Raw genomic sequence first — 13,887 nt, forward strand, 5'->3', positions numbered from 1 at the left:
ACAATAAGCTCAGTGTGTGTATGCGTGTGACACAGAGGGGTGTTATTAACACTGCACACTACACTCATTCAGTCCGCCCCCCATTCTCAGTTCCTCTCAGACGCAATCGCTCATCTCTGTGAAGCCTTCATCATCTAGGTTCATCTCATGACGTCCACTGTGAGAATAGGCCCTTTCTGTGACCAAGGCATAATTAACATCTAATGTCGGGAAGAAGCTAACTAAAAGGAGGAACAATGCAAAGTTAAGATCCATTTTTTTCAGACTGACAGTATTTCTGAATGCTGTTTTCAAAAATGCTGACTTTTTCCAACAATAGTGATTTAATGTACAAAACACTAAACAAATCGAGGTACTAATAAAACATTGGATGTATAACTCAAACAAAACATTTGGGAGACTGATTTTAGTGAACTGGTTCAAATGAACAATCAGTTCAATAAAACGATTCACATTTGAGTCAATGCAGTATTTTCATTTGCCATACACAATATTACAGTAAATTCTAATGTTTATAGCAATCATTTCTCAAACTATTTTTTGTTAAATGTCTTCTTTTAATGTTTTTTTATTTTTTATTTTATGGCATTGATTCATTTGTGTCCATGCTCAGATGTCTGTTTGGAAATTTTTAATTTTCTGACAATATATCAAATTATATTAATAATAAAATGATGTGTATAATATTTTTTGTAAAGATAAAATACTATTTTGCTAAATGTCACTGTCGGTCACTATTTTTAATATAAATGATGTTGTTTTCTAGCTTTATCCACGTCATTTTGTGCAAATAAATTTGTCAAATGCTGGTGCTCATTGTTTCGATACAAAGAAAATAAAATAAAAAAATATATATATAATATATATATTAAAAAATGTATTGGAAAGTAGCCAACTACTTTTCCAAATGCATAACTTGACAGTGTTCAGCTCTCCATTCCCTCTGCTACTGTTTTATTTTCTCTCCAACTGTCGTTTTAGGCTATAAAATAGTCAGACCATTAAGTGCAAACATTAAATCACTCTGCACTTTAATAAAACCTAATCCAGAGTTATAACGACCAACATAAACCATCATAAAGACACCTGACAATATAGGCACCTCTCTTTAAAGAACAGGTTGTTGTAAACATCAATTTCATGAGTTCAAATGTTATAATTTCCTTGAGTGTGATGAAGCATCCACAATGAAGGGGCATGAGACCACCCCCAACTCCCAAACGTATTTAATTATAAAAAATTAAGGTGGAGTCATGGTGGTGGAGAGATGCCAGACGAATTATCAAAGGAGTGTGATAAACAGCTGTGTATATATCCTTCATGGCATGATTAGCAGAATTAGATGAACATGCTCCTCCTGAACATCCATTTGGAGCTTGATTATTATGTCTCAAGTCTGTTATACTGTAAATATATAGAGTTGTCTGTACACTCTGAAAAATGCTGGGTTGATTTAACCCAATTTTGGGTCAAATATGGACAAACTCAAACATTGGGTTAAAAATTTAAATTAAAAATGTAACTCAATGGCTGCGGGTTTGTCCATATTTGATCCAAAATTGGGTTAAACAACCTAGAATTTTTAGCTGAAATAAAAGTTTAAGGGTTTTTATATTTTTAATTTTATTTAGACGTTAGTTACCTTTCTAAGTGATCTGAAATGTGATTTTCAAAAGTCCCATAGGCTTACATTGAAAGTGGGACATGATGAGCCATATGTTTTCACTCTTAAACATGCAGGGCTGTTTTAACCCAGAGTTGGGGCAAATATGGACAAAAACAAAAGTTGGGTTAAAAATGTAATTTAAAAAAAGTAACCCAATGGCTGGGTTTGTCCATATTTGACCCAAAGTTGGGGTGAAACAACCCAGCATTTTTTAGAGTGTTTTGTATATTTCTCACCATGTTACTGCGCGAAACAGATAACTTAAAATGATCAGGATAGAATCAATACAAGTCAGATTCGAACCCACATTTCTCAAATGAAAACCATGGCTCAACATATAAAACCACTATATTGTATAATAGCCTGCAGCTCAAACATATTATGTGGAATATCAGACTGTTCGCTTTATCAGATTTGAATATAACTGATGGCTCACAGCGCTCCAGAGGGAGAAAGTTGCCATGTTTTCTTATGAAACACTAAAACTGCCACAACCACTGTATTTTAAGGAATGGTGATATAAACTGAGATCAGGTCAGCAATAGTGGCCTGATGGAGACTGGATCTGATGCTATAAAAGGCTAACAAGGTAAGTATCACTAATCTAAGAAGCTTGAAAGGGCAGTTTTTAGTGCTGCCTCTGGAAATACCCAATACTGGAGAGGGGAAAAAAGTCCATTTAGCAGCAATAAACAATTGTAGCCCACAAAATGGGGACAAAATGTCCCCACAAAGATGGCAATATCTGAAATCCTTGTCCTTGGTGGAACATTTTGTGGTCACCATGATGGAAACAGCTTGTAATTCATACTAAGTGATATTTTTTCCTTTTGTTTTTTAATGTTAAAATGCAGAAAGTTTTCATTGGTGGGTAGGGTTAGTGTAGAGGGATAGAATATACAGTTTAATCATTACGTCTATGGAATAAAAACATGAAAACTAAAAAAAGGAGCGAACAAAATAGGGATTATGGGAAACTAAAAGTCATTTTTAGATTTTTAGAACGTTAGAATGCCTTTTGACCCATAGGACTAAGATTTCATAATTACTTCTATTGTCTTTGAAATATAATTAAAGAGTGATAAGTGCACTGACAATCATAATTTAAGGTAAACTAAAATATACTTCCCTTCTAAGTCACTTCTATTGAAAATAGTCTTATTTAGTCTTCTAAAATAGTCTTAAAATAGTCTTCTTATTTTTGAAACTTATTTTCAAAATAAGTGCACTTCTTTAAAGCATCTTTTAAATACTATAAAACATAATGATTCAAAAGTAAATTGTTTAATTTGACAACATTATTGCAAAGTGCACTTTATAAGTGTGTTAAGATACATGAAAGTATACCCTCTTTAAGTAGTTTGTTTTTTATTATTTCATTAATATACAACCCATTCTCACCCCCAAGGCGTCACTTAACTGACGCCTTGGGAAGCATTTGGACATGCTTCAATATCTGACGCTTTAGGCGCCCTTTAGCGTCAGTAAGATGACGCCCTAGGATCGCGTGTACCCTACCCCCACCCCACACCTAAACCTAACTGCGTCCTCTAACTGACGCTTTTCTTTAGCGTCAGTTAGATGACAGCGTAGGATCACTTCATGTAAGTGACGCTAAAGGGCGCCTAAAACGTCAAATATTGAAGCATAGTCAAAGGTGACGCCTTGGGGTGAGAATGCGTTGTAATATAATCTTCAAGGCTTTTTTGAAAAATATACTTTTAAAGGAGAACTCCGGTCAATTTTAACATTGAGCTCATTTTTTGTACATTTGGAGTGCTGTCAGTACAGACAAAAACGACAAAAAAATCGGTGTTGCCAACGCCGTGTTATCGTCTTTTTAAAATTCGCACCCTGTTGACTTCAATGGGGCATGTTCTAAACCTGCTTTTAGCCTCTTAACATCCTTTATTTGTCATTACGAGTGCACAGCCATGTGAGTGACCACGGTCAATCTGACTGCAGTAGATTTGAAAGATATGAATAAAAATGATGTTAATTCAGCCAGCTCACATACCTCTATTAGCTTCCTGTATTCGGTCGAAGGTTTGAGATGATATTCACTAATGATCGAGCGCGTGAGATCGACAATCAACTACTGTGGGCTTCAACTGAAAACATCTTTATCTCATATCTTTCACATCTACTACAGTCAGATTGACCATGGTCGCTCTTAATAACACAACTCACATGGCTGTGCACTCGTAATGACAAATCAAGGATGTTAAGAGGCTAAAAGCAGGTTTAGAACATGCCCCATTGAAGTCAACAGGGTGCGAATTTTAAAAAGACGATAACACGGTGTAGGCAACACCAATTTTTGACGTTTTTGTCTGTACTGACAGCACTCCAAAAGTACAAGAAAATGAGTTCTCCTTTAAGATTTGAATTACACAAGGGCATATTCAATATTAAAAGCCCACTTCTGTTTCACAAGATTGATCAAGTAAAACAGCTAGATATTGCAGGTTTGAAGGTGACAACCATCAGTTGAAATTCTAAAGCAAGACAATTGTACATTTCAAAATTTAATTGACATTTCCTTGTTTGTTTATTTGATCATATCAATTCATCGACATTTCCACTTTGTGTGAAATACTGTGAATGTCTGTCCTCACAAGCTGTTTCGCTCGTCAGCAACCGCACAAACACAGACTGCAACTATGACATCTCAGCGGGACTTGTCTGACCGTGTCGTGCGACTGAAGCCCCAGCCCCAGCTTGAAAGCGTTTATGTGTGAATAGATTTCAGACATTTTCTTTCTTCCTAGCTGTTATTCCAGCACAAACGCCTTCAAAATCTCTCTTCTGTTGTGAGAAGTTTGAAGAATAACTGTGTTGTTGAACTTCAAAAAAAAGGCTTTCCACCTCACACTCGTTTCGCTTAGCAAAGTGCTCGCTCTAAATTACAAAGAAAACGAGGCACTTACAGCCCACATAGTTGACAGTCTAACTTATGTTCAGCAAATCTCCCAACACACACACACACACACACACACGTTTCCCTCTCTTCCCATTGCTGCATTTCCAAAACGTCCTTCTCAGGTCTGTCTTCTTAGATGTATTGCCCCTTTTATCCAACCAATTAGGCATCAGCATTTCATCTCCCAGGAAACGTGTTTGTGGCTTTAATTGGCCATTTGATTTGCATCGCTTTGATTTAATTCTAACCGAGTGAAGAGTTTTATTTTCGCCCAGGCGGCTGTTGTTTCCCCTGGGGCCGGTGCCACGTGTGTGTGTGTGTGTGTGAGGGTTGTGTTGCATGGGTGTTTATGGGTGTTGCTGTTTGTGTGTGCATCAAAAAGCAGACCGAAAGAGTGTGTGTGCGATCTAGATTGGGGAGGGTGTCGGATTTAGATCCAGGGTTAGAAAGTGTGTTGCCTCGGTTGCTTTACTTTCAAGCATTTTTAGCATTCTTTGAAGCATGGTGGGTGTTGTTCTGAACACTGTTACACTTGGGCAGTGTGGGGAAAGCATCAAGCCTTATCTCTGTGGGCTCCCGGTCGACGTGTACAGGCAGGTGTAAGGGATCACACAAACACTAACACACACACACACAAGCGCACACATAGACGAATAGGCCCACAGGCCCTAACTTGCCCACACACTCATTTTCCACCAGTGGGATGAGATGGAGGGGGGCGGACGACTGTATAATGGTGTATATCCAAGGAGAACGACAAGTAGTTTTTCTTCTACATGAAAAGTGCTTTTGCAACAGGAGCAAAAGATTATCTATAGTGCTCCTATAGTGTACCTTAAAATATACAAATAGCTAAACAAATTAATAAATAACTAGTAAACGCCATGGTTTGAAGCAGAATAATGTCACAGTAGCATATCTGAACGTTTCTATAGTTCACAAACCCAATGACTCCCGTTAATGCTGTATTCAGCCACTATTCTTTCACTCATAATCATGCTGTTCACACACGGATTGAGTACAATGCGGTAAAAGTGACCAATCAAAAACACAAGCTTATTTGATTTGATTGACATACTGTACAACTATACATACATGAACAAACCCTTGGGTGGTCATGTTCTGTAGTCAGGAATTAGTGAACCAATATAATGATCAGGTTCACAGGCCTAACAATGTGATGAAAGGAAGACAGAAAACCCCATCTCTCAGTTTTTATCTACTTTCCTTCCTGAGCTTTCCTTCAGCAAGAAAAAGTTGAGCCAATGTATAATCCCTAATTACAGACGTATAATTAAGTGTTCAAGTCCAAACAGACTAAAACGCTAATTAAAGACTGTGCCCTTTATTCTGATACTGATCAATTGTGCATATGGAATTTCAATAGGGCTGGGTATTGACACATTTCACAATTCGATTCACAAGCTTGCAATTCAATTTATTTGATTTATTTTTTTTATATGATAAAGTTATATGAAATTTAAAAGCTGGCTGTCATAAAAACTTGCCAGATTTATTCAAACATGCATTAAGGGCAGTGGTGGAGGAAGTACTGAATCTCAGTACTTAAGTAAAAGTACAAACAACCAGATAAATATTTACTTTAGTAAAAGTAGAAGTAACACAATGGCAACCATACTTAAGTAAAAAGTCAAAAGTACCTGATTTTAAATGTACTTTAAGTATTAAAAGTAAAAGTACTTGCATAACAATTTATTCTCTTAATGTCTATTTTCTAATGATTTATAAAACATTTAATTCTAACTCATTCAACCTAATACTCCTATAATGATGTTCAATAATTATGCGAAGGTCTTACGGGGTTGGAACAACATGAGGGAGAGTAAATACTGACAGAATTTTCATTTTTGGGTGAACTATCCCTTTAAAGGAACACTCCGACTTTTTGGGACTTTAGCCTATTCACCTTACCCCCCAGAGTTAGATAAGTCCATACATACCTTTTTCATCTCCGTGCGTGCTATAAGTCTGTTTGACGCACCCACCGCTAGCCTAGCTTAGCACAAAGACTGGATGTGAATGGTTGCAGCTTTCATACTGATCCAAATGAGTGGCAAAATAACGCAAACGTTTTCCTATTTACATGTTGTGATTTGTATAGTCACATAATGTACAAATAACAAAGTCAAATGAGACACAGACATCTTTTACCCGTATAAAACCTGGGAACTATTCTCTGAAGGCGAAGCACTGCTACTTTGACGGCGTAATAACCGCATCACCGGAGACACACCGTGGTGAGGAGCGGAGAGTTCGCTCGGTGTTTGGGTAACAGAGTCAGCAATTTATAAATAGTAAAAGCGTAGTTTAGAGTCATGGGTTTTCGCTCTATTGTAAATAGCTGCGACTGTAAACAGGGGAGCCCAGGTGAAAAGGAAATATATTTAAATTGTATTTATTTTGATATACTTAATGTATTTTAAATGTACCGTATTAAATATGTATTAAATGTGCTAAATTGAAACAACTTCAAGTATATTAAGTGTATTTTAATATGTATTTAAGTTCAATTTTAAGGTAATAGTAATATATTTTATTATACTAAATTGTGCTAAAATGGAACCATTTTAAGTACATTTAATGTAATATAATAGCACTTATTTAAAGTGTATTTTAATACACTTTAAATCGACTTTAGAAATACAGCATTAGTATATTTTTAGCTTCACATTAATGCGTTCTGAGTATATTTTAAATATAATTTCAGCTTATTAATAATGTATTAGTAGAACACTATTGGACCCACTATTAACATATTAAAAATATATTTTTCCAAAAACCATTTAATATAAAAATAATATATTTTAATGTATTAAAAATACATTTAAACATTTGAATTCAACAAAACCCAATAAAAAAAATATTTCTACAAAACACACAAACACTCTTTGAAAGATAAACTTTAATGCACTACATCAGTAAAGCATTATGAAAACTAAACAAAATACATTAACATAAAATGCATTGATTTGCAGATGTATTAAACAGAACAAAAATAAATAAATAAATAAACTAACTGAAAGGAGTAGTTCACTTTTGAAAAAACTTTTGGTGATAATTTACTCACCCCCATGTCTTCCAAGATGTCCATGTCTTTCTTTCTTCAGTCGAAAAGAAATTAAGGTTTTTGATGAAAACATTCCAGGATTTTCTCCATATAATGGACTTCACTGGGAACCAAACAGTTCAGGGTCCAATGGCTAACAGTCAATTTGTCGTGAAAGCATGAGAATTGGCTCAATTGCGAGAGTCTTGTGCTGAATGCTTGAGAGTTGGCAGCCCTGACAAATCTTTTTTCGAGTCAATTCATTCATTTCGTTCATTGAATGAACCTAATGACTCGGAAAAATATTTGTTAATTTTGATGAACGAGTTCAAATAGGAAAATCATGAACATGCATAACAGAACAGAGCAAGGCGACCATTTGAGCTTATAAAACTTAAACTTGTGGGTTTTTTTTTTTTAAATGACCGATCGTTTCGCTTGATAAGACCCTTATTCATCGTCTGGAATCGTTTAAAGCCCTTTGAACAGTTTGCACAGAAACTGTCTTTTGGACCTTGAACCGTTTGGTCCCCAATGAAGTCCATTATATGGAGAAAATCCTGAAATGTTTTCATCAAAAACCTTAATTTCTTTTCAACTGAAGAAAGAATGACATGGATATCTTGGCATGGGGGTGAGTAAGCTATCAGCTAAAGGTTTTTTTTTTTTTTTTTAAAGTGAACTAATCCTTTAAGTCAAACAAAGTGAAATACAATAGCAAAAAGTAAAGTGGCCAAATCTTGAGTAAAAAGAGAAGTTCGTGACTTGTTCAGTCTGCCATAGACTCTTTTGGGGACATCAGAAACACCGAGGGAAATCTGGCAAGAATAAAAAAAAACAAGCATTAGTATAAACTTGTTCATTTATAATTCTAATAAAAAGCTGTCACTTTGTTACTTAATTCAGAACACTTAATGCACAAAAAGTCAGATATAATTATTATAACAAATAGGATTTTTCTTTATCATAAAGAATTTTCTAACCATTTCTGAGGTTTCAGGAAGACACAGCTCAGATGATCTTGGGCTTGAGCTGAATGAACCTCGTTTCATGGACTCCAGGGCCTCTTTGAGAGATGCTAATATCCCTGGAAGCTCTATAAGAAAAAATAAAGTCGCATGTTATACAAAGTTAGGGCAGAAAAAACACTAGTTTGTGTTCTTCATATATAATTTGTATTTTGTTTAAATGGTGAAACATATTTAATGAACCATTACTGTAACTTCCACCCTATTATTAAAGTAATTATTCATTATTAATAAAGACAGAACTTTCTATTGAAAGTTACAAGTTGGTGACAGCTGATAACGCCTTGATTAAATGTAAAAAAGCTGAATACCACTCATAAAATCATATAACACAAAACACAATTATGTGATTGCATAATTCAATGCATAATCAGGCAAAATACATATTCATTTTTCAAATACGTGTTAATATATATAGGTCACTTAGTTACTTAGCTGCTACATGAAACACTATTGCCTTTTTTTTGTTGTTTTTCACCAACAAAAAGTTACAAATCAAGAGGATCAACTACTACTTACTCGACTTGACCTCATCTACTCACGGTTGGGTTTAATAAAAAAAATGTCTTTGCAATGTGCAAATTCCTTGGCTAGGCTAAATATTAAATATAAAATCTCTCATTTCATTATTTAACATCATTTTAATTTCTCAGTGCAAGATATTTAATAATTGGTTTTGTGAAAGCTTATAGTTGGTGATTACAACTTAATTTATTTATCGAATTGACATGAAAACTGACAGCCTACTAATAATTAATTCGATTTTACTATGAATTAAATATCACAGATGTGAAAGTTTTATTAGAGCTTAAAATATATTATAATATTTAAAACACAAGAAGTTACTTAGGGACAATCAAGCCTGTCGTGTAATCACCATTAATAACCTTTTTTCTGCAAACACAGTGTGCAATGTTTTTATAGTTGTATTATGTCACTGTCTAGATCTATAACAATTAAGTTGATAGACGTCAATGGATAGACGATAACTCGCTTTAGTGTCAAATCAACAGAAACGCCTGTAATCCACAGAACATCGTCATCAACTTCTGAAAATATTTTCTAAACCCAAAGTGAGAATAAAGCCAATTATACTAATCACTTAAACTAATAAACTTACCACCAAGAAGTAAGATCTTTTCTGGCAGTATCTTGCTCTGTCCATGTCGTGGCGGCGCAGCTCTGCGTTGTCCTCTTCACTGCTAAATTGTTCGCGGGAGCTGACGACCTGGTAATCTGCTCGTGTGTTCTCTCAATATTAGATCGGTGCTATCCACATTCACTAGGTCCGAGCCAGTGAAATAACAAAGCAAAATTTGGAAAATACATGATTTCTGTTGAAATATCCGAAGCTATAATGGGATACCACAGACAGTCAGTATCCGCTGTCTGCGCCCCGCCCAACATGTAAGTTCAAATGGCAGTGTGTGATTGGACAATTGCCGGCAAGCTTGTTTTGAAAAGATTGGCTCTGATTGGTCCAAATGAATGCAACTGGAAATATTAACTAACATCCACAAAAAAAGAAACAACTCTGTTTATATAAACCTAACATGCTTATTAACAAGTTTTTTTTAATTAATTTTGGCTAAACAAATGTAAGAGTCAAGCTTTAAGAAATTTATTTTGTTTTTCTAGTATGTACACCTGATCTTTTATGTTGATGTGTGCAAGTACTGGTATTCACTTGTTTTGTGGAAAAGACTATTTGATTAATTAATGCAGAAGTATAGAAGTGCATTACTTGTTTGTCAAATTTTAGTGCTTTTCATAATTATAACAAATTAATTTAAAAAAGTTAAACCTAAAACACATAATATAAAGTGTGAAATACATATGCATTGAGTTAAGTGTTGGTAGTATTACAAAAAGTGTGTTAGTTTTTGGTATATTTCTTAAAAGCTTAACTGAGCACATATTTATAATTAAAGTGCTACTTCTAGTCTTTGTAGAAATATACAATTAATTTCGATACATGTTTAATTGCCTTCATGTTAGGAAGGGAATTAAAGGGACTTGAATTTTTAAACTTGAAGTGAACACAAAAAATACTTTAATTTAGCAACAAGTATGCTTTCTGTAAATACACTAAAACTTCACTAAAACTATGTTTGTTTTTAGCATATTTCTAAAAGTGTAATTAAGTGTATATTTATTAGCATTGCGTTTCTAGTAAAACATTTTTAAATATAATTAAAATATGTTTGTATTTAGCATATTTCTTAAAAATGTAATTAAATACCAATGTACTTCTAGTACACTTTTTAGAAACATATTTAAAGCATGATTGTCATTAGCATATTTATTAAAAATATAATTAAGCACACATTTATTACCAATGTACTAATAATATACTTTTTTAGAAATACATTAAAAGTATGCTTTTCTATAGTGTATTTCTTAAAAGTGTATTTAAACATATATTTATTACCAATGTACTTCTAATATACTTTTTAGAAATACATTTAAAGTATAATTATCATTAGCATATTTATTAAAAATATAATAAAGCATACATTTATTACCAATATATTACTAATATACTTTTTATAAATACATTAAAAGTATGCTTTTCTATAGTATATTTCTTAAAAGTGTATTTAAACATATATTTATTACCAATGTACTTCTAATATACTTTTTAGAAATACATTTAAAGTATAATTATCATTAGCATATTTATTAAAAATATAATAAAGCATACATTTATTACCAATATATTACTAATATACTTTTTATAAATACATTAAAAGTATGCTTTTCTATAGTATATTTCTTAAAAGTGTAATTAAATATATATTTATTACCAATGTACTTCTAGTATACTTTTTAGAAATATACTAAAATGCAATAAAATACATTTTTAGTACACTTTAAATAAGCATGTTGTAAATACAAATGTATTATAAACACACTATTTGTATTTCAAATATATTTTTAATACATTTAATACAACGTCTTTTTCACCTGGGTGTGCATTACAAATCTCTGACAGTCTTGACTCTCTGGCTCATGTCAAATTTTTTTACGCCTTGACAATGAACGAAGATATTTTGATAAAATGTATTCAAATTAATTTTCATTTAACATTGACATCACTAAGCAGGCTATTATTGGCTAATGTTAATCAATAGTCAAATCCCTAGTTTGTGCATTATTGTGGCAAATTAGAATTCTGTGTGACTCCATTCTGATAAAAACTCCCTTTTTAAAACCCAAATGATTCTCTTCTTGTTTCAATTGGAAATATGTCACATTATGGAAATAAAATGGGTTGCGAGCGAACAGCAATTCACGCTGACTTTAAAGTCTTTGCATGAATAACTTTTCAATAAATCAGAAAGCGTCTCCATATTTGGACCCTTGGGAATATAACAGTAAATAGGATTAAATGTCAGGTATATATGTATACACTATTTTCTTATCTAATTTCAATTATCATTCAGTCTCACTGAAGGAATATATGGATAAACAATGAGTTAACCAAGCACTAATGGTTGTTGTTCTAAAGATATGTGGTGGTCACATGAGAACACCTCCCATCTGGTCATGGCCATCAGTGTTACTAACTAGATGTGTCATCTATAAATTATTAACCTCTCATTTTTCAGTACGTTACACTTGGCCACTAAAAAGCATCCTCTGTCATTTTTATAGCCTTGCGTTTCACAGATGTCCAGCACAATTTTATGGGAAGTACACAGTACTGAGGTTATTTACTGCAAATGTACTTGCATTTACACTAAATGACTTTTAATGGAGCGGTTGACATTAAATGTGATCAGAAAGGCAATCAGAAAACAAGCCATAAACAGAGAGAATTGAAAATGTTCATATATCTAGAGACTTCTTATTGCCTTCTATTGCTGCAATTCATATTATTAATTCGAACCACTCCATTCTAAACTCAAATCTGGCATTTTTAGAGGTCAAAGAATCAAAACATAATTTAATGACTTAACTTAATTTGTCCTTTTAAGGATCTCCCCAAAATTAGATTTTTCCCCCCTCTTCAGATTTAGAAGACTTCTTGACATTTCTCATCAGTTTTCTCCCAATAACATTGCTAGGTCGAACACACACACATAGTTCCAACATCATTCTCAATCCTTTATAACCATTGCAGTGCACGTCCATGTAAAAGCTTTCATAATGCTTTCCCAATGAAAATCAATACAGCCCAGCAAAAGTGTGGTTAGCATTAGCAATCTCCCTTCATTTCTCTCTCTCTCTCTCTAGCTTTCTCTTTCCCCATATGTCTCCCACTGTCTCCTGGACCCTCCATCACTGGTCTCCTCCATTAATTTATAATATCTATCTCTGGAGTCGGCCCTCGCTAGCATTTGCATGGCCCCGCGTGAGCATGCAAGTGTGAGTGTCAAAGTGTATCGGCTATCCATCTGACCTGTTGCCTGATCCCAAGTGTGTGTGTTGAGTTACACAGACTCGCCTACTGCCCACCTGTCTGACCGTTACCCCTGCACACCTGAGTGGCACGGATTCGGGTGTGCATTGGTGCTAGCAACATTAACAAGTCTAGTATATTCATTGCCACTCTGTCTAAAATGATAGGAATGTGGGCCGACCTGGGGACAGCATGCAGCCGGTCGATAGGTGTTGGCGTGACTGGGTGTAAAGGGGAGGGGCTATAGAAAAAGTGCCCTTCAGCAAAGAGGGAGTTCGGAGTTTCACTTAGGAAAATGCTGAGTTGTGCATTTATAGAATATGGGAGAGACGAGCGATAGAGAGAGTGAGACAGATATAGGTCAACGATTTCCATTTTCTTTGCCATTCAATTTCCAGGAGTGCTGTTTATGCATGTGTCCGCACACGGACCTATTTGCAAATTCAGACAGCGGTAGGGTATTGGCTTCCCATCACGCTATACCGTCCCATCATGGAAGCAACAGCCAAGTGCACGCATACACTTACCGTCTGCACCGGGTTCAGGTTAGGCTAGGTCACAAAGCTCCACGGTAGAGGAGTTAATTACAGTGTGATCAATAATTGATTAAACCGTCAGAAAGAGTCCAACAAACTCACCAGTAAGCATTAACGCTCTCTCACACACAACAAACTCTTGGCCGAGTATGAATGCAAAAGCAGAAGCACATACATACCGAATTCTCTATTAAGCATTTTCAGAGAAAAAAATTAAAAAAATGTCAGCAGATTAAGAGGATTGACTCGGTATTGGATTAAC

At 34.4% G+C, this 13,887-nt stretch overlaps 1 protein-coding gene and 1 long non-coding RNA gene across 2 annotated transcripts in view; both read right to left on the reverse strand.

Moving 5' to 3' along the window:
* Positions 1 to 13,887, reverse strand: part of pcdh7a (protocadherin 7a) — a 38,071-nt gene that overhangs the window by 17,878 nt on the left and 6,306 nt on the right. The gene's annotated exons all lie outside the window — the stretch shown is intronic.
* Positions 7,595 to 10,426, reverse strand: LOC148978753 (uncharacterized). The gene is made up of 3 exons (XR_016168907.1): positions 9,805 to 10,426; positions 8,640 to 8,752; positions 7,595 to 8,474 (listed from the first exon to the last, which is right to left on the reverse strand). It is a non-coding gene; the product is annotated as an uncharacterized LOC148978753 (long non-coding RNA).

The sequence above is a fragment of the Pimephales promelas genome, chromosome 6, assembly GCF_988280905.1.
Source record: "Pimephales promelas chromosome 6, fPimPro1.hap1.1, whole genome shotgun sequence".
Lineage (NCBI taxonomy): Eukaryota > Metazoa > Chordata > Actinopteri > Cypriniformes > Leuciscidae > Pimephales > Pimephales promelas.